Genomic DNA, 22678 nt, shown 5'->3' on the forward strand with positions numbered 1-22678 from the left:
TCTTTGGTGGGCTACATATTGAGATGGCCTTGTGGAATAAAATAGGTGACTTTTCGGATGGTTTCGGGCTGGCCAACTGCCTTGTTGTGTGAAGCATATGTGGGTGTGTGGCATCATCTGAAACAGTGGATTCCTTTCTAAAGGGTTCTAAAGGGCAAAACTCCAAAAGGATGCTTCTCAAGCCTGGTTTTCATCAATGATCTCTCGGACTCTCTGGAAAATCCTCTATTTCTCTTTGCCGACGACTCCACCCTCTGCCGTACCATCTGTCATCCCTCAGACCGGCAAGCAGCAGCTTCTTCACTCACTGCAGATCTGGATAAAATCACAAACTGGTCCAACACGTGGAACATGTCTTTCAATCCAGACAAATCTCACACTCTCACTATGTCTCTTTGAAAGGACCGCTTACAAAACCCCCCCACCCACTTTCTCAACAATCCTCTGGAAGAAGTCTTTTCTTTCAAGCTTCTGGTCTCACTATCTGCCATGACCTTTCCTGGGAAAGTCACATTTCCAACCTCGCCTCAAAAGCCAGTCGCTGACTGGGAATCCTCCGTCGTGCTAAGTCCTTCCTCAGCCCTCTTGAGCTCCTGACCACTTACAAAGCTTTTGTCCGTAGCCTGATGGAGTACTGCTCTCCCCTCTGGGCTGGTGCTCCTGCCTCCCACCTTTCTTGGCTTCACGCTGTCGAAACCAGGGCATTTAAGATCATCGGCATCTCCCGCAATGAAGCTGAGTCTTTGGGCCTCTCACTCAATCACCGCAGGTTGGTCGGTGGTCTTTCTGTCTTCTACCAACTCCTCTCCAGCCTTGCCCCCCCTGCTCTCTCTGCGATTTGTCCCCACCACATTTCCACAGGGCGCTCAAGGTCCGCCAACAACCCCCTTCTGGTACAACTACCAAAATCACGAATCACTGCTCATCTTCACTCTTTCATTCCTCTTTTTTCCCGCCTTTGGAATAAACTTCCTCACTCTATTCTTTCCCATTCTTCCCTCCAGGCTTTCAAAACAGCTGTTCACCACCACCTCTTATCTTCCCCCATCCAAATCCTCGATCTTTTCTACCCCCGATAATCCACCCAAGCCCACTTCCTTCAATTCTCCTGCTTTCCTTCCTGAAAGTCCCTGAAATGTCCATCTTCTCTTCGCCATGTTCCCCGTCCCATCCCCATCCCTCTCCCTTCCACAGTTCACCTAATGTGTCTGTTCCCCACTGTTTTGTCCCTTCCACTCCCGCCCCTCTTGTCTCATGCCTCCTTGCTGTGAGTTGTGTGTTTGCTCTCATACGAGCCTCGACCAAGGTATACAAAAAAAAAAAAAAAGCCATGAGGAATTCAGGTGAAAGAAGAGTCTTTTCAGGTTGAAAGCTTGAAATGGATCAGTAAAGCCCAACTTTCAACGACTCAAAGCACATTCTCGATTTTGAAATACGTGTACTGATGTTCATCCACGCTCATTGCACTGCCAGTTTGTCTGTTTATTGAGACCCAAGAGGTTCTTGTGCCTTGTTTCTTTGCACTGGACCATACTAAATACAGCCGTTGGATTCCCATCCACTTACGAGATATGAATGTCCTGCCGAAATGTGTCAGAGAAGATATCCACACGTTCTCTTGTATGCCATTGGATCAAGCCCACAAGAAGAATAATGCATCAGTGAAGGCTTCTGATGGACCAGTGGAGCTAACTGAAAATGCCTCTGGATTTAGGAGATGGGTGGTTGCTGGCACACAACAAACCAGTCTCTTGACATAATTTGAAATCCAATTTGACAACACAAAAGATGACTGGGCAACATGAACAAGGTTTTCCGACCAAGAGCGCTTCAAGAAAGAAGTAAATAGTCTGTGTGGGGTTATCACAAATATGGGAAACCCTTTCCTGAATGATTGTCTGGAGTTTTTGATCTTAAATTCCTGCCCGATACTATGCAAGTGATGTGTCACAGATGTGATCGTTGCATCCATGAGTCAATCACAAATAATTCGTTGTGTCTTTTCAAATGCCCCAATCGAATGTGGTGTCCAAGGCAGAAGAGCAGTTGGCCAGTCTGAAGAGTGACTATAATCTCTCAGCCAACTCCACATGGCAAGCAAATTTCGAGACGAGAACTTGGACGAGTTCAACTGCCATGAAAATCATCATTGGCTGCTGTTTGCTCACAGCATGGAAAACTTCATTTGCCAAGCAAAAAGTCAGATCTTTTGAGTATTTTGGGTGCAGAAAAGCAAGCTGAAACCCCTTTGTATGACCAGGCCAAAGTATCCGATGGACGTGCCATTGCCCATGCTCTGTCCATCACAGAAACCTCTACATTTGGTGAATATGGAGAGAAGGTATTCTTACAATGGAAGACCCAGCAGCTGCAGAGCACAGATAGGATTGATCTAGTCTGCGATACCCATAAAGAAGACACCACAAGGGAAAAGAGAGGAGCGGGAGTTCGGTGCCAAGCGGGAGTTGCGTTTACCGATCCAAATTCACCATTCACCTCATAAATATTTTCTACAACCTATCCATTACCGAATCTCATGAAAACTCTCTCAAATAATAATAATAATAGTAATAATAACAACAATAAAAATAATAATACTAAAAACGATCTCTTATAATGATTCATCTTCCTCTTTCACACGTGTGGTTCTCTTTACTGTATCATAATGCACTACTCTTCTACTATTTCAACAGACTCCTCTCAATTCGACCTTTCCTTCATACCTTGCCTAAAAAATCCAACTGTTACAACATTTCTTCTCTGCATTGTCTTAATTAACCGTCCTTTATTGCATCCATCAGGAAATGTCTTTCATCACATTTCTGACCTGAAAATTAAAAAAACCCACTTTGTAATGAATGTTTCCTTTCCAATCAGCCATTTTTTTCCAACTTCAGTGCCAACTCACCACTCCCACCCCTCCCTCTCAACGCAACCATTACATTCTTCTCCCTCCAAGCCTCCCTCTCATCTTTCTCCCTCAACCGCCCCCCCACTCACCCTTCTCAAAGTTGCCCCCACTCACATCCACAAAGCTGTCTCCTTCCCCTGCCCTCTCACCTCCATCTTATCACTACACCTCCTCAAATCCTCAACTGCCTTCTGCCCACTCTCTTGCCCCCCCTCTCCCCCAGCACCACTGAGAATTTTCTCCTCCTCATCCGGACCCTTCCCAAGCGATTCTGCAACCCCCACACTCTTTCAACAACTTTCCTTACCTCCCCCCCCCCTCCTCTCTTGTCCGACCCTCTCTCTCCCCTCCCATCCCCTGCACACAAAGCCACCTTCCCTCCCTCTTCATTAACAGTGTGGACCTCAAATATCCGGGGTCTTCACTCAAACTTTACAGATCTGTCCATACAGGTTGCCACTGACAAACCAGACATAATCTGCCTAACAGAAACTTTCCTCCCTCCAGATGTCTCTGACTCCCAAGTATCTCTCCCTGGTTACTCCCTCCTCCGGAATGATAGACCTGAGCCTCGTCCTGGTGGAGGAGTTGCTCTCTTCATCAAAGACTCTATTCCTCACTCTCCATGCACTGCCCTCAATCCCCACACCCCCAGGAATACCTCTGGCGACGGCTTCACCTCCACTCCCACTTCATGTTTATATGTGTACTGTACCGTCCACCAAACAGTGATGACTCCATTTACACCTCACTATCCAAAAACATAGACCACTTCACATCCGAACTCTCTCTTCCTCATATGTGGTGACTTCAGTTGTCATCATGCCAGTTGGCTGGGTGTGGGTACCTCTCTCACCTGTCATGGCACTTCAACAAAAGACTTCTGCGACTCATTGGGACTGACTCGATCGGTCAACTTCCCGACCCGGATATCCACCAATGGTACTCTATCTCTTCTGGATCTGAATTTGACAAATTTCCCTGAAAATATCTGCTGTTTTTCCTCCGCTCCAATCGGTTCTTCTGACCATGTCCTTGTCAAAGTGGACATCTCTCTGGCTGTTATCAGAGAACCACCTCACCGCCGTCGAGTCTGGCATTTCACTCAGGCCGACTGGCAGGGTCTCCAAGCAGCCCTCAAACTTCTAGACTGGTCTCCAATTGCTACTTTCTCCAACATCAACTCATCCTGAGAATTCTTTCAAAAAACTTGCTCTTTCTCATGCACAGATTTATCCCCTCTCGGCTTCAGGTATCCTACCCTTTTTCTTGTGGCGAAGCAGTTGTCCTGAAACAACTTGCCTTTGCCTCATGGAAAGCAAACCCAACTGAGGCTGGACATATCGCGTGCTTTTGACATGGTCTGGCTTACGACCAGCTCTCCGACCAGTCGGTATTGTACGCTGTACGAGAACTTTGGTTGTGGAATCGGCAGCGCGGCGTTTCAGCGGTGAGGACCCCGAACCACTAACACACTTTGAAGGATTCAATGACTAAAATGTTAACCTGAATGTCTTTTTTTTATAACTTTAATTTTTTTGGTACATCATTTTTATAATTTTTGCTGATTGTATTTTTATGTTCTGTAACATGTAAGAGTTATGCAAATTAAAACGAAGTTATCAAATTGGAGTTTCCTTTAGACCTTTTCTTTATTCAGAATAAATAGAAGATTACCTGTATTTACAGTATGCAAACCTAAGTAATGTAAATTAGAGATGATTTCCTCTATTCTGTTTATTACAGTATACAGTACACTACGGTATAAACATTTAAAAATATAATAAAAATGTTATAAATGGTGCAAAGGTGACATTGAAACAATATCTAAAGATGGTTGACACAAACCCACCACCAGCACAGTATGCTTGAAATATCGGTAAGGGGCGGCTCCTCGCTTATCGACCAATTCGCTTAGGCCTAGGTCACATTTGCTCTACGGCGAGGATACGGCGGCCGTACGCCCTCTGAATTGACAGAAACGTGCGGCGACCGCAGAGAAACTGAGGTGGCCTCAGGGAAGCCCTACGCCGTTTGGCTATATTTTACAGGCCGTAGGGGCGCCGTGGAATTATAGCGCGGAGTTATAACTTTTTTTCATTTCTACGCTCGCTGTAGCAATTCGACAAGCCAAGCTATGACGTAGATGTGTTCCACGTTGACCGTACGTAGGGCGTACGGTGGGCTTGCGTTATTCGCAATGAAAATGAATTTTCCCAACCCCTAAAAAATTACGGTGGCCGCACTATTTCCACGGTCCCCGTACGGTGGCCTTGCGGTCTGTGTGACTACCTGTGGGCAACGCAGGGTCGACGCACGGTTCCCCTACGCCCGCCGTGCACCTACGTACAGCCTCTGTGGCAGTCTGCGTCGACCGTGCGTCCACCATGCGCTACCACAAGAGATCGGAGTATAGGTGTTTACCTATACAGTGGTGCCCCAGAATCCCAATTTAATTTGTTCCAGGAGGCTGTTCGGATTGCAAAAAGTTCGGATTCAAAAAATATTTTCCCGATAATAAATAATGGAAAGTGAATCAATCCGTTCGTGGACTCAAAGAAAACCCACTTTCAAGACACTTTAAACTGAAATTCCCCATGTTTAAGGTGAAATAAGATGAGTAAATGACCTTCGGTGGCGGTGTATTGTATGTAAACTGGTACAATCACCATATCCAAAGGTCCACACAGGCTCGAGCTCCGGTGTGGGTTCTGATCGCTCGCGCACTCTGCGAGAGCGCTGCCCCCAGGGCAGCTCATCAAACATGATGCCCGCAGAACCACAATCACTTTCATCAAACGTATCAGGCTGACGTAATCATGGATATTCCAAATTACAACTGGTTTTGCTGTGAAATTCAATCCTTGCCCGACAGTCCGTCACACCACGTGATCGGATTGCTTTTTTTGTTATTAATTAAAACACAAGATGATTAAAAAAACAAACATCACAAATGAAGGTGAAAACACGAGGTAAGGCCGAAGTCACATTTGGCTCGGCGGCCGGAGGGTCTACAAAATGTACGGGCACTAGCAATTATAAAGCGGCTGCAGTATTTCCACGGTCACACAATGTAGCAGTACTTATAAATCGTGGAGACCGAAAATGTGGGGGTGCCGTACGGTCTTTGATTTGATGTCGCACGGTGACCTGAGGGCGTTCCTGCGGCGGCCATTGAATTTTCAAGGCAGAAGCAAGGTGCCCGCAAGGCGACCGCAGGGGGACGCTAAGCCGAACGTGTGGCCAGACGGACGGTAACGAATGGGTAATTTTTTTTTACCAGTTCTTTCGTTTCGGCTTGTCGAATTTCTACGGCGAACGTAGAAATGAAAAAAGTTATAACTCCGCATTATAATTCCACGGCGACCTTACGGCCTGTAAAATATAGCCATACGGTGTAGGGCCACCCTGAGGCCACCTCAGTTTCTCTGCGGCCGCCGCACATTTCTGTCAATTCAGAGGGCGTATGGCCACCGTATCCTCACCGTAGAGCAAATGTGACTTAGTCCTAAAGTATCGATCGACACACGAGAGATGCTTTCACGAGGACTTCCACCGACGAACTGAAAGAACAAAGCGTGAAGATGCGGCTCGAAGAGGTGGAGGAGACACGTGAACAAACATGAACGCCACGTTGTGTTCGGTTTTTTAAAATGTATTAGGTTTTTAGGGCAAAATTTTCTCGAAAAAATTGTTCGGATACCAATTTGTTCAAACAATGGGGCGTTCGGATTCTGGGGGCACCACGGTATATTATAATTATAGTATATTTAGTTATATATACTGGTATATTTATATTTCAGTAAAAAAAGAACTGGTATATATACCCACTCGTTACCGTCCGTCTGACACCCCCACATTTTCGGTCTCCACGATTTATAAATATGCCGTGCGGCTCCTCGAAAAATAAAAACATATGTGACTGCTACATTGTGTGACCGTGGAAATACTGTGGCCGCCGTATAATTGCTGGTGGCCGCAGATTTTGGAGACCCCACAACCACCGTGGCAAATGTGACCTCGGCCTTAGTGAGGATATATGGTGTATATATATGTATATATATATATATATATATATATATATATATATATATATATATATATATATATATATATCCATACAATGACACCATACTCTGTGCAGAGCGTTGATCCTCCCGAAGCAGTCTCCTTTGCTATTTGGCACAATCCTGGACGGGACACCACTCCGTCACAGTATACCAGCATGCTGGCACTCATTTTGCCGACCTCGGAAGGATGACAGGCCGAGTTCACCCGACTTGGTATTAATTCAACAGCCGAGTGGGGTTTGAACTCAGGATCATAGGATCCCAAGCCCACTGCCCGAACCATGAAGTCTTCAGCCAACACCAGGCATATACATACATACACACATACATACATAATACATTCATACATACATATACAAACATACACATACATACATACATACACACATACATATATACATACACACATACATACATACACACATAATACATACATACACAAACATAATACATACATACACACATACATATATACATACATAAACACATACATACATAATACATACACACATACATAATGCATACACACATACATAATACATACATACATACAGATACATAATACACACATACATACACACACACACACACACACACACACACACACACACACATACAAACATACATACATACATACATACATACATACATACACATACATAATACATACATACATATTGTTACGGCTGTGGAAATTCGCAAACCACCATTCAGGTCCCGTAGGTGAGGTATCTCTTAAGCACATGTGCAGTTAGCCCCAAACCCGTTGTTTAGAGGGAATAAATGTGATTCATTCGGGCTGCGACGCTTTGAGATAGCCGTTTTTCTGTTCTATCTTTATTTTGAACCAACCACGTCTCAACCGCCATCACACAACAACCACCAACCACAACGCCGCTTCACAACAACAACAACAACAACCACGCCATCCTCACCACTCCGCCAGCAACCGTCAACATCTCCACGAACACAAAAGGGGAACAACAACAACTGCCGCCCCAATTTCTCTGGTAAACAAGGATGATGGTTGAAGCTCAACTCCCGCCCCGATTTCTCTGGTAAACAAGGATGACAGTTGAAACTCAACTCCCACCCCAATTTCTCTGGTAAACAAGAATGACGGTTGAAGCTCAACTCCCGCCCCGATTTCTCTGGTAAACAAGAATGACGGTTGAGGCTCAACTCCCGCCCCGATTTCTCTGGTAAACAAGAATGACGGTTGAAGATCAACTCCCGCCCCGATTTCTCTGGTAAACAAGAATGACGGTTGAAGCTCAACTCCCGCCCCGATTTCTCTGGTGGAATGTCCCCCCCACCCCCCCACGTGCCGCGAAGGGAGGCCGGGGTGCCGGGGAAATAAAAGGGCGCAAGGAGGCGCCGCAAAAAGAATGACACCAGAGGAAGTGAGGTCGAAAAGAGTGACACCAGAGGAAGTCAGGTCAGAGGAGGTCAGGTCAGGGCGGTCGGTGAGAGTGTCAGTATCAGTCGGCGGTTCATGGTCTTCTGCCCGTCTGGGTCTTGGAGAAGCGGTCCGGAGAGCGAACTGCTCGTTGGAGCTTGCAGTCGGTGGGGAGTCCGGACGTCGCGGAGGGACGCGGACTGGAGGTGCCACTCTGCCAGCTGTGTTGCGCGGACCTGTGCGTTCGTACAAGGAGCGCCGCAGAGAGCTCGCCCACCATCACCATCGCACCGCGAGGGTGCAGGTAACCTGCAACGGTCTCGTGGGACTCGTTCGGTCTGCCAAGTCCCATGCCATAAAGGCCCACGGGCCCCGTCTGCCCCCTTGTCTTTGAGGATGGCCTTTTCTTTTGTTTTTTTGTATGGATCTTGTGGCACCGTGTCTTGTAACGTAAAACTGTTAAGTGTTGCCGTGTGTCGGTCTTAGTCGGTTGTAGCTCTGCGTCGTCGTTGCGTTATTGTTTTTCTTCTTGCATTTGCTATATGTGCATTTCTGATTCTGTTTGACTATACGTGTGCTTTGTGCCTGTGTCTGTGTGAACAAAGTGCTTGCATGTTGAATTGTTCCCCGTTTCGCTGCGTCCTTTCCTTCGTTTGAATCTCCATCTTGCTTCACGTAACAGGTTCGTCGTGGGCTTAATATGCCCGATAATTAATCGGAACCGTCGAGGCCGACGATAGCACCGCTCGGTTATCCCGATAGCACGGAACAGACCGCTTAAGCGGCCCGTGTCCCGAGTCGACCTGCGGCGAGGTGCGATCGCCCGGTTTACCCTCTGTGTGGGTACTTAGGTAGGTCGAGTTTGGCGAACAACCCTATCCCACGTGGGTGGCCGATAGGCACGATCGTGGTGAGGCCGAATGGCCCACCTGTGACGAGCTCCCGGCGTTAGTCCGAGAGGGTCACGACAGAATTGTCCGTCCGGTGGGCGACGTGCCACGATTCGAGTCACGTGGCCGATCGCACGCCGGCGGGCGCGAATTCGCAACAATATACACATACATACATACATACATACATACATACATACATACACACATACATATATACAAACACGCATACACACATACATACACACATACATACATATACACATACACACATACATACATACATATATACATATATATATATATATATATATATATATATACACACACACACACACACACACACACACACACACACACACACACACACACACACACACACACACAGAGTCCCACACCCATGTGTCGAATGGGGATCGGGGGATTGCTCGTCACACTCCATATGTTTCAATTTGCCTGCCGATCACATCATGTGCCTTCTGGTTGAATGGTTTGCATGAGCAGGAACAATCGTCCTGGTGGCAGACGGACAGATGCTCTGCGAAGATTGTGCAGTTTTACCGTGTTCGACATAATCCATGGCGAAGCTCACCTTCAACAGTCAGGAGGTGTGTCTGATCTATAAACGATGAATGTGGTCATCATTGGTTAGATATTTATACGTATGCCAGCTTGATGTGGGAAAGCAAGCCCGAAATGACAGCACATTTGAAATATTGAATATTTAATTGCATTGCATTTTGGGTCACATGACTTGCCATTTTTTTGATCATTGTTTTTTTGAGGTAATTATGAAAATGCAACATTTTTAGTTTGTGGTTCTGAAGGTTCTGTGATTTTTACCAGTGTATCGACTTCGATGTCTATCGGCACACAAAATTTTAGCTTTCTATGTTACCCGGAACGTCCTAATTTAAATATGTCAGTCAGTGATTGGAAAGATATATGCAGTATTTATATGCGTACCAATCTTTAATATCAGTCATTGAGTGAGTCAGTAAGTGTCAATGGTCAGTCAGTGTCAATGGTCAGTCAAGTGTGCTATCTGACTGACTGACAGTCAGTCAGATAGCACACTTGAAATATTGCATATTTAATTATATTGCATTTTGGGTCACACGACTTGCCATTGTTTTTTGATTATTGTTTTTTAAAGGTAATTATGAAAATGCAACATTTTTAGTTTGCCCTTTTGGCTTTCATATGATTGCAACTTGGTGCTCTTGAATAGAAATCTCTCTCACAATCCACATCATCGCATAAATATAGCTTAAATTTATTATGTCTGAACGTAGAGTACACTCCAGTAGTTGCTTGCAGTGTGCAAGCATACCCCACTGGTATATACGCTAATCAGGCTTATCAGACATTTTCCTTTTGCCAAACTTTCCCCGGTGGATCCAAAGCGGAGGTGGGAATAATGGGGAGATTGAAGGTCATTGAAGAATTTGGCGATATTTATCATTCTATAATTCCAGCTGTGTGTGTGTGTGTGTGTGTGTGTGTGTGTGTGTGTGTGTGTGTGTCTGTGACCGCTGTTTCTCGACAACCACTGCTCCGATCTAATTGAAACTTGCCAGGTATATGGGGACCCTGTGGATGTGTTTTTTCAAGGTTTGATATTAATCGGAAAAGTACTTCCCAAGTTATGGCCATTTATTTACCAACCAATGACAGGACACATTGCTGCGTAGGCGTGGCCGATGGGGAAGAGATTCTCAGCCGCGTTCCCAATTACGGGTTACAACGTACGGACTTCCAGATAGTATATTCTAATAATTTCTCGATTTCTTATGCGCATTTATAGATAAACACAATGGCCCAATCCAGTCATCGTTTACTCGCGAAGGAACGGCCTGTGTGGTTGTTTGAAAGTATTTTGGTTTTTTTTGCACATACGTTTTTTTTTTCTTTTCTTTTTTCTCTTCTCTTATCTTTGTGTTTTTCCTTGCGATGACATTGAGACAAGGCAAAATACGTTGGCGCTGATTGAATAATTGGCCATTAAAACTAAATTGCGAATAATCGTAACTGCGATATGCGAACTTCTGGAAAGTGAGGACTTAACTTCCAGACTTTCAGATAGTGACGACTTACTGTATTGTTTCTCGATTTTTTTTCTCGATTTTTTTTTCTCGATTTATCGACTTACTGTATTCTTACTTTCTCGATTTCTTTCTCGATTTTCTTAAACACAATGCCGCAATCCAGTCGTCGTTTACGACAGCGAGTGAACGGCCTGTATGGTTGTTTGAAAGTTTTTTTTTTTTTGCATGTACGGCCACGCAAGTATGGCCACGCACGTATGGGCACACACGTACGGGCATTTGAGAGCGAAGGAATGGCCTGTGTGGTTGTTTCTGGCACACGGTTTGAAAGTTTTTTTTTTGTATGTACGGCTATGTACGGCCTTTTTTTGCATGTACGTGCGTGCACGCACGGCCACATACGTACGGGCATGCACTCGTATTGATAAACACAGAACGAGTGCAGCTAAAACAAGCCATCACCTTCTTTTGGAAAATTAAGAATGATCGCACTGTGGTCACAACCTACAACAAAATCCGGTAACGGGCTGATTGGGAAACGCACATTTAATGCGCTATTAAATTATTAACTCGACACCTCTCATCCATGTTCGCCTCTGCCACGGTTACATCAGAACGAGCTGATTCGTCACACGGTCACGGATGTTTAACCACATTATGGGGCCGTTCAAAAATCATGTAACGCTATTTGTTAGTAACGCTATACCGTGCATGCAGACAGGCTTGATAAACCTTATTAATAATTTTTATTCGACATTGATTCGATTTTTCAGGGCTCCTCATCTTGGGTAACACCGACTCAAACAAAGCCAATAGAAATCTAATGCAAAAGATGTGGGCAGTGTAGAATCAGCACAGGCCTACAAGCCTGATGTCTTTGGCCCAGCAGAAAACCAAGATGGTGGCCGTATTATTTCGTCTGGGTGCGACGGTGGGTGGAAGCAAGCAAAAAATGTGGGTGGGGTCTGGCTGCTATCTGGCCAATGGGTGCACATTTCAAAAATCGACCCCCAACGAGAACCTCAAGAACAACCATGCAGACGGAGCTCTTGTAGACCTGTGACAGGTTGCAGGTGAAAAGAAGAGTACCTGTATAAGAAACAAGGGTGTCGTCACTGATGCAAAAGCCCAGCCGACGAAAAAGGCAAACAAATGTAAGCTAATCACTAATCCCCCCCACTTTCCATCAAGAGTGACCTACAAACAATGCTTTGAAGTGGTTTCTCGATTTTTCAAACGGAAAGTTATAAAATAAACAGCATAAAAACGTGTTGAAATGCTTGTTTATTCGATATTTGATCTTTCACTAAAAGCACACTACACCTCCCCAATGCATACTTGCTCCTTGAACCCCCAAACCTTCCATCCCCAAACTATGGTGAGGCTTGGTCAAGAGAGGGGTGTGCTGGTTTGCTTGAATGTTGCCCATGTGGGAAATGTGCGAGTTCCATCGAAAGGGAAGTAGATTTAAAGTTTGATTCGCCATGCCTTGGATGGGATTGTAAGAATGAGATTCCCTTCCGTCCAAGGCACACCTTTCCAGAGCGTCGTTTTGGAGTAGCATTAGCATGCACTGGGTGGGTTGTCATTGGTCTTCCCAGCGGAACAGTCAGGGAAAGAGTTTGGGATTTGAGCACAGGATGTCAGAACGTAATGGGCAATTCTTTCCGAAAGGCATCGTGGAATCTTTATGCTTTGTTCAGAATGCTAGCAGACACACACCTGGCTTGACGTCCCCCCCCCCCCCGAACGAGGGCACACTCACTCATGTAACACTCTGCCTACGAAACACCAGATCAGATCGTGAACCAAGCTCGAAAGAGACAGTCAGTGCTGCCCAAGCAGTTTGTTTGGGTATGGTTACAATCCTGGATGGGTCCCCACTCAGGGCAGGAATTTATCATTTGTTCAGGGTGCCGGTAATAGCATGCCTCCTCTTCAGGAAGGACACCGTAGCATCTTTAACGTCCACCAACTAATGCCAGCAGACGGGGCACCGAGTTTAACGTCCATCCGAGGGTCAGTGCACACATCGATGATAGCTGAGTTGAGATTCGAACCCAGGCTGGACAGCCCAAAGGTGAGTGTGGTATACCCTCGAGGCATCCTGTTGGAGGAGAATCGGATCAGTACATAGAAAGTACAAGTAAATTGCTTGATTATATTGATGGAGTAGAGCTTAAAATAAACGTTGCAGTTGATTAAATATCAAAATCGACATTTAATTGAAATAAATATGTAAAAACAGGGCGAAAAGGTGGCAAATAAAATGTCCATATAATCAATAAAATGCACACGAATCTCCCCCAACCCCTGCTCCCACTCAGCCCCCTACTCCCTCCACCACTACTCCCACATCTCCCCTCCTCCTGGACCCAAAATGTACACTCTCCCCTCCCTTGCGATGGCTCGTCTCTCCGTGTGCAAGCAATAAATAAATGGTTCGTATTTTACCATTTTGACCCATAATGTTCGGTCCACTTGGACTGTTGCTGAAACCACATCCAATCGAATGTTCCCACCTGGTTCGTTCAAACTGCTGAGCGATGAGGACACAGATAAATGACAGATAGATGGATATAATCAAAACACCAAGTGCTAAACAATGTCTGGACCGAACAAATGCAACACAAAAATTAATATTGTCATTCATTCCTGTGCTGCAAAGCTCCTAATTTTCACAGCTATTTTTCAAAGGAGCGCGGAGGGGAAATGACAAAACCTGCCATCATAATTGCTCGAAATCAGGGAAGTTTGAAGGCAGATTCACTATCCTGAGCCATCCTTCATCAATGTGGGATAGGGAAGGGTACCGGGGGAGGGTTCTTGGTCAGACTTAAGAGAAAGCCGATGGAAGTGCTTTTCCCAGAATTTTTTTTGTTCTTCTCCAGGTTCCTCTTTAACTTCGAAGGAAGAGCATAAGATTATTGAAAATGAAACACCTCGAGCATGCGACTCGTGAGCGAAGCCTGCGTACTCGAAACTGTGACTCTTGCTTCCTTTAACCTTGATGACTACGGGATGAGTAGGACCTCATGCAGCTTGCGGAGAGAGCACGTGCAGTTTCGTTCAGATTTCTCTACAAACCGCTAAACCATCCCGTCGCTCTGGAACGCTGTTCTAACACCTGTCACCCCCTGCTGCTCCCTCTTCCAACTCCCACCCAGACCTCCTGCTGATCCCCCTTCCCCTTGTCGTCCTCCCTCATCCCCCGACCCGTTTCCCAAATCTCGCCATCCTCCCGGCTCCTCCCTTCGCTTCCTCCACCCTCATCTCTCGCTTTGTGTTAAAACCATACCAGCTGTCTGCTTGGTGGGATTCTGATGGAAATAAGGGATGTTGGGTATGTATTGAAGAGACAGGAGGAGGAGGAGGAGGAGGAGCGAATCTCCAGCGGTGGTGGATGCTCGCTGACCTGTTTATGACGACATAAACATGACGTCATATAAAATGACGTTACCCTATATTTAGCTACTTAAGAAGAGCCAGGAGCATGAGCAGTTCTTTAGTCGATATAATCCTTTCTGTGTGGGTGTTTAAAATCATCAGTGGTGGAATTGTATTTGGTGGTGACGTGTACCTGCGAGGTGTGAGGGCCTTATCCTGTACTGACTGTACCGTTCCTATAGTAGCTGAAGATTAAGGTGCGAGACCGACCCAATTGGATTGCAAATTTACGTGGGTTCACTCGGTGAACAGGAAAAAAAAAAAGAGAAAACGGTAAATATTAACCGCCACTTCTTTCTTGCCCCCCTGGGCTTTTCCTCTGCAAATTAGATCCCGCTGTCTTATTGCTAACCCACGTTTATTCAAATGATCCAACACGTGTACCTTCATCGTCAAAACGGTCTCCTTTGTGGACATCACTCCTTCTTGCACCCTCACCTCCCATCCTCAGTTCATCTTTCAATTACAACTTCCAGGTGTATTAACACTTACCGGGACTGACTGCCATTTAACCCAAGTTTGGGGCATGATTCTACACCTGTACCTTCATCGTCAAAACGGTCTCCTTTGTGGACATCACTCCTTCTTGCACCCTCACCTCCCATCCTCAGTTCATCTTTCAATTACAACTTCCAGGTGTATTAACACTTACCGGGACTGACTGCCATTTAACCCAAGTTTGGGGTCCCCTCGGCAGGTGGGTCCCTCATCCGGGAACTTTGCGTGCAAGAATGAAAAGGAAAGTTTGGTGCAAAGAGCCGCCAATTATATCTCATTTGCTTAATTACGCGTGTGTTAATAATGAACCGCTCCGTTTGTTCATTCCTTTTTCTCAGACTATGTTCAGAAGGATCAGATCTGGCTGTTTGCATGTTCACAAATGACAATCTACAGTCTCTCCACACAGATCGGAACCGTTGTGTATCCCTCCTACGAATCAAGAGGCCCAACATCAGGCTCACCTGAGATCCAAATTCTCCAGCTTGCACCTTCATTCCTTCAGAGGATGGAGTCATGCTGGACACTGCTTCAGAAAAAGCAAAGTTCTTGAACTCTGTTTTCACTCAAAAGCCTGAGGTCCAAAATCCATCCTTTCCTTTACCCACCTATTCCACCATTACTTTCTGCAATGTTCCCTACAGCATGTACAGTTCATCCCTACCATAGTGAACAAGTTTCTTACCCAGCTTGACACCTGATCTTCAACTACTCCTGATGGCATGAGTGCTCTAATCCTCAGGAACTGTGCTTCAGTCTTATCATGCCCTCTGTCTTTCACGGATCATTCTTGGATGGGCAACTTCCTCCTTGTTGAAAAGCTTCAAACATCACTCAGATCCATAAAAAATAAGGTTCTACAACAGATCCCCTCAACTATAGACTTCTCTGCCTTTTCCCCATCGTAAGCAAAATCATAGAGCGCATCATTGTAGCTGACCTCAGACACTATCACTTCTCTAAATCACTAATCTCTGACAACCAGTTTGGCTTCCAACTTGTCCATTCCGCCTTGGATATGCTGCACCTTCTGGCACAGCAGTGGATTAATACCCAGAACCACAAACAAGAGGTTAGGACCATATTTATCGATATCTCTCAAGCCTTTGATACTGTCTGGCATCCAGCCTTGAATTTTAAGTGATCTTCATTTGGTATTCAGAGCCACCTGCTCAAATGGTTGTCTCATTTGCCTGTGAGAAGAAACAGCAGGTGGTCCTTGTTCACTCCTTTCCCATGATCATACCCTTCAGGCTAGGGTTGCACAAAGTAACATCTTCGAACCTATATTATTCTTGATCTATTAAGTTAAGTGGAGACACGTGGAGAAAAAAGTTAAGCATGGGTTTTGTTTTCCTGGATCACAACAAGAACTGATAAAATTATTTAGACTGTTACGTTTCTCAGAAATAAAACCATATATCGGTAAAGTATGCATGGTTGACAAATGACGAGACAAAGTCTGAGGTTTTGTTGATGTTTTAATCACAAAATGAGCATGTCCTGTGATTTAAGGCTCAAGACGAGTGATTAATGACATCCAATGGTGTCACGATGGAAGAAATGTCTCAAAATGTCAATAATGTTGGTATAAGCACCGTGGGAATTAATAACTGCTGCAACCCTCCACATCTCCTGGAGAAGCTGCTGGAGACAATCCAAAGGGAGTTATTGCCACTCCTGGTGTAAAGCAGTCTCCAACTTGTGTCAGAGTCCGCACAGGGGCGTCCATTTTCTTAAATCTATGTCCAAAAATGTTCCAAGCATACTCTGTTGGATTTAAATCAGGAATCCTGACTCGCCAGGGCAATGTTGCGATGGCAATGTTTGACAAGAAGTTGGTAACTGCCCAAGAACGGTGGGATCTGGCATTGTCATCCATGAATACAGGTCTTGGAAGAAGTGGGTGGTCGTCAAAATATGAAACAACAACAACAACACAATCCTCAATGTCCCTGCGATACCTCTGCCTGTCAGGTTACCCTGTACAGTGACAAGGTCAAGTTTACAATTGCTACAGACAGCCCCACATTGTAATGGATCGGCCACAAAACAGGATGGACTCTATAACGTTCTTTGGTGTACCGGCTGGGTTCGGTTGCTGCCAAACCGGAGTTGTACCATCAGTCACGTGCAGGAGAAATTGTCTCTCGTCAGACAAATGGATCTTCCTCCAGGATGTGAGATTCCAGTGTTGACATGTTGAGCACCATGCCAAGAAGGCTGCTTTTTGTTCTGGGGTGAGAAGAGCTCTTCTTATCGGACGACTGGCTTCGTGAACAGCAGCACAAAGCCAGTTCCAAACAGTTCTCACGGATAACCTCTGAGGGAGATTCCATTCATACTGTAACACTGTGCTCTTGGGACAAAAGGAAAACATCTGACAAGCTTGATCAAAGCTGTCTGTTTTTCCTGTTAAAGGTCACCGTGGGTCATCCAGATTGAGGCCTGTCTTTAACACTGTTATTGGCTTGTTGATGTTTATGGACCAATCTTCTGAAAACAGTCTAATGGGAGCCAAGTTCACCTCCAATTTCACTGCAGGACATCCCAATCATTCCAATCATCCCAATAATTTTGCCATCTTTGGGCTTCACTAATTCTTCTATGGGCTCGAGTAACACCGTCTGCCAATGGAAGTAAGGTTCACAACAAAATCGTTACCTTCTCCAAACCTTGTTCAAGTGAAAGTGTTTTTTCAAGTTGATACTCCTACCGTGCTGGGTATGCAAAATTACCTTGGTCTAGTGATGAATGGACCCTAACCTGTGCACAGAGGGGTCTTTCATTGATCGTTGAAAGAAAATTGAAATCAGCTTCAATTTTTTTTATTTTTTTTTTTACAAACAATCCTTTATTTATTTTTGATGCGTTTAACTTTTCTCCCGTGTGTATTTTATCAATGATCTGTCTTATTCTCTTGAAACCAACTTTACAATGTTTCCGATGACTCCCTCTTATGCAGATCAATACGTCACACTTGTGAAGGCTGGTCATTGCTGAATCTCTTTCATCAGACTTGGGAAGGATAAGTCGCTGGCCAGATGCTTGGAACATGACGTTCAACGCAAGCAAGTTCCACATTCTGATACCGTCTACACACAAGGAGCGACAATAAAACTATCCAGTCCACTTTTTTTTTTTTGTATACCTTGGTTGAGGCTCGTTTGAGAGCTAACACACAACTCACAGCAAGGAGGCATGAGACAAGAGGGGCGGGAGTGGAAGGGACAAAACAGTGGGGAACAGACACATTAGGTGAACTGTGGAAGGGAGAGGGATGGGGATGGGACGGGGAACATGGCGAAGAGAAGATGGACATTTCAGGGACTTTCAGGAAGGAAAGCAGGGGAATTGAAGGAAGTGGGCTTGGGTGGATTATCGGGGGTAGAAAAGATCGAGGATTTGGATGGAGGAAGATTAATGGTGGTGGTGACTGGACAGCCACTCATGTTATGTGGTCCCTGGAAATACATACATCTCACTATCTGCCATGAACGTTCTTGGGAGCAGTAGGATCATATATATCACCATTAAAGACCAGTCGTATTCTCAATAGAGCTAGGACATTCTTGAGCCATGCTGAGTTTATCACAGTGTACAAGGCTTTCATATGAAGTTTGATGGAATATTGCTCCCCACTCTTCGCTCATGCTCCCACTTCCTACTGTTTAGGTAGTTGAAAACGAAGCTGTCCATACCGTGAGTATCTCAAGGCAGAAAGTGGATTCCCAAGCACTGTCATTCTCCCACTGGTGGCAAGTTAGTTGGCTTCCTAATTTTATACAAGCTGATCTTCTGGCCGAGCTCCTGCTGCCCTCTACTACTTCTGCCCTCCCTCAGCCCCCACAGGTCACACACATTCCTCGAGAAACCCTCACCTGCTCACCCCCAAAGATCAGACATCCTGCCCAACTGCATTCCTTCGTCGCCTTGTTCCCCCGATTGTGGAATCGTATCCCTGTGCGTGTTGTCAATTCTTTCTCACTTTAGTCTTTCAAATGCATTGACCATCACGACCTCATGTGCTCACCCACATACATCCATGATCTCTTCTACACATGCTTCTTCTTCTTCGTTTGCATGCAGCACAAGGCTGGGGGTGGCATCATTGGCCGAGGGTGTGCATGTGCCGCTGATGCAATGCCCTCTGCTGATTAGGGCCGGAACTTGGAATTTGGACATGGTGCCGGCAATAGCTCGCCTACTCTTCATGAAGGACAGTATGGGATCTTTAACGTCCCTAAATGAATGCTGGCAGATGGCACGTCCATTTAACGTTGATCCGAGGGACAGCACACACAATGGTGAATCACCTTGCCTGCAAAACACCAGGATGACAGTTTATAGCTGGGCTGGGATTCAAACCCAGGATAGACAACTTAGGGGGAAGTGTGCGTACCTTGAGGCATCCGATCAACCCTCAACACATTCTGACTCTTTCTCATTCTGTTCCTCTCTGAGCCATTGCTACTACTTTCCTCCTTGTGTATGTCCATCTCCCCATACCCTTGGTAGCTGTGAACCTTCAGCCCTTTGTCTTTGAACTCCTCCTTGAGCTTAGACCCATGTATAAAAAAAATTATGTTGTAACCTGAAGTCTCGGTTCATTATCTATTGTTTCCCACCCATACTTGGCCTTCAGGTGCCAACCTCAAATATTAATACCGTTCTTCAGCACTTAATACGAGTTATATCTGCTCACGGTCAATTCAACTTGCAATATGGACCTGTGATCAAGTTCCACACATCCACGAGGTCCACTCCGAGCCAAGACCCCACTACCACAAACTCCACTCAACCTCCTCATATTTCAACTGGTGCTTTCATTGTTTCATTGTCCGAACTGGTTTTGTTTTAACCAAATTTGCATTCATTTTGAACGTGAGGAAGTTCGTTGGTAGTGTGCATAGGTTAACCATACACTATTGGGTTTATTTCCCAGTGGAGCCTGAACTAACGAAAGCCTTCCATATGTTATGGCAGTTACACTGTCCTACAGAGGGGACATCAAGCTAGTTCATTGATCTTCATTGTGGATATTAAAGATCTTACTGTCTCTTCTAAAAATGTGGGCCGATGGAGCAAAACCCAGGTATAAATATTAAATTCCTTGTACAGGGTAGAGTGCAGCATACACCAGCTTGCTACTATTTGTTTCACCATTGATAGGAATGGACGGTGTCTGTCTCAGCCTAATTCTTTTTCATCTTCCTCTGTTTGTTCCCTCTGGTCCAAGTCTGGCCTGGATTAGTGCTTCAAACGATCGTGGTTGTGCTCTCTGCATTCCCAAGGTTGTGGCATAAACAAAGGTTTTACATTGCTGAACAGTCAAACTGGGCTTTCCCATCCAGCGACAGCAATGCATGTTGCAAATGAGAAAGCACCAAGTGTGAATGTTGAGGGAATGAAGAGAGAGAGGAGAGGAGAGGAGAGGAGCAGTTTGGTCACAACATGAGGAGTACAGATGTAAAGACAATGAGACATGGGGGTAATGTGGGGTCAGCAAGACCAATCTACCATTGTGTGTTTGATTTCACTTGCCTTACCTTGAACCTGTTCCACTTGTGCTCATGCTGACAGGGTTGCACACAGCTTGCAGTGAGTGTACAGTGTCTGGCACAGGCGTGAGGTTAAACCACCATTAACAAAGCAATATTTGGACACAAAGTTTATAAACGCACAAGCACCAAGCTGCACTGGTCGGCCACGTGGCTGAGACTTTGAAGTCAATGCCAGACTTCCTTGGTTACACACAGGGCGGTCCACAAGGCGCTCTCCGACAACTTCATTCTGTTTTTAGTATCTCTCCTTTTTGTCTAGTCTTCAGTTTGTGCACGTTATACCCTTTATGTCTGGGATGGTAACGCAGTGTCTGTCCCTTCATTAACATCTCAAAGTCTGTCCATAATGCTATATACTTGCATTTGTGGGTGTGTGTAGATCTGGCTTATTTTCTGTTTCAACCCTCTTTGAATAATTGTCCTTTCTAAGGTGGTTCACAAGACGACTGATCGTGCACGAGACAACATATGCATATGCTGAACTGCTTTTGCTTTCCTTTTATTGGCTGTTTCTGTAGTCACCCTGTAAGTTACCGGATGTAATCTTTATTTAAATTGCCAAAACCCTATTCTTCACCTCTTTGTCATTGTCTTTGCGAGCAGTGTAGTTTCCATTTCAGTCGATATTCCACATTTGTCTATTGTCTACACATCTATACCAACGTCACTGCTTACTAACATATAGGGCTATCCCCCTCAACCAGGCTTACTTTAGTTTGTACTAGTTCGTTTGATACCTCAAAGATAGCTCATGCCCGATTCACTCATTAAGGACAGCTTGTTGACATCTGCTTTTACTTTACAATCCTGCGACAATATTTTAAACTGCCCTTTTAATTGGTGATCTCTCACACCATTGTAGAATGTCCTTTTGTGAAGGTTTTCTCGAAAAAATTTACGTAAACGAAGCAATCTGTCAAAAATTCGACACGATTCTAACGACGAGGAACTTTGCGCATTGCTTTAGTACAGGGCTCTTTTTAAAATTTATGCAGGTAAGCATTTTTAACGGACTGGTACTCCTGAGAGTATAGGTAACACACTTGCACCACCTGTTCATAACCGCTGGCGTTGTTGCAGCCGAAAATCCTCGATAGGTTTTCTCATGATCCATTATCCAACACAACGGCGAGTCTTATAGTGGGGCAACTTGGCATAACAATTGTGCATTTTGTGAGGAAAGCACCAAATTTGGCACACCAGTACCTATCATATCATATTATGAACAGATTTGGATATTGGGCTTTCTCAAATTCAGCCGCTGATGCCTGTGGCAGCCATTTTCCACTGCCATCAAAAATTTTGAGATGGCCCAATATCCAAATGTGTTCATAATATGATAGGCTACTAGTGTTCCAAATTTGGTGCTTTCCTCACAAAATGCACAATTATTATGCTACATTTAGCTAAGTTTCCCCACTAGTAGCATCTCCGTTCTTTGAAACTTTGACCCAGAAAGCTCTTGGCTGTTTGATTCGCTGGCATTTTTGTGGTGTAGTCCTGGTGGCAGCATGAGTGCACACATGGCAAACACACTGAAGGACAAGTTTCAGACCCTCTTGGTTATTGTAGATCAATCAAAACTTTCTGGTTTTGCAGTATAAAGCATGTCGTCCGATGTCCTTGAACACACGCCAAAACACGACTTGATATTTACATTCTCTAAACGCATATTCCGATGTACCTAGGATTACACAATAATTCACATGTACGGTCGAACCTGCGAGTTTAATTCCGAGAGTCACGAAATTCTTTGAACACAAGCTTGTGCGTCCATGGGCCCTGCCTGCTCTTTTAATCCTGTCCCTCCGTTGCAGACGAGCTTCAGATCCAACCCCTTGCTGTGAACAA

This window comes from Eptatretus burgeri, chromosome 7 (assembly GCF_056783735.1).
Source record: "Eptatretus burgeri isolate ZD-2024b chromosome 7, Ebu_testis_v1, whole genome shotgun sequence".
Classification (NCBI taxonomy): Eukaryota; Metazoa; Chordata; class Myxini; order Myxiniformes; family Myxinidae; genus Eptatretus; species Eptatretus burgeri.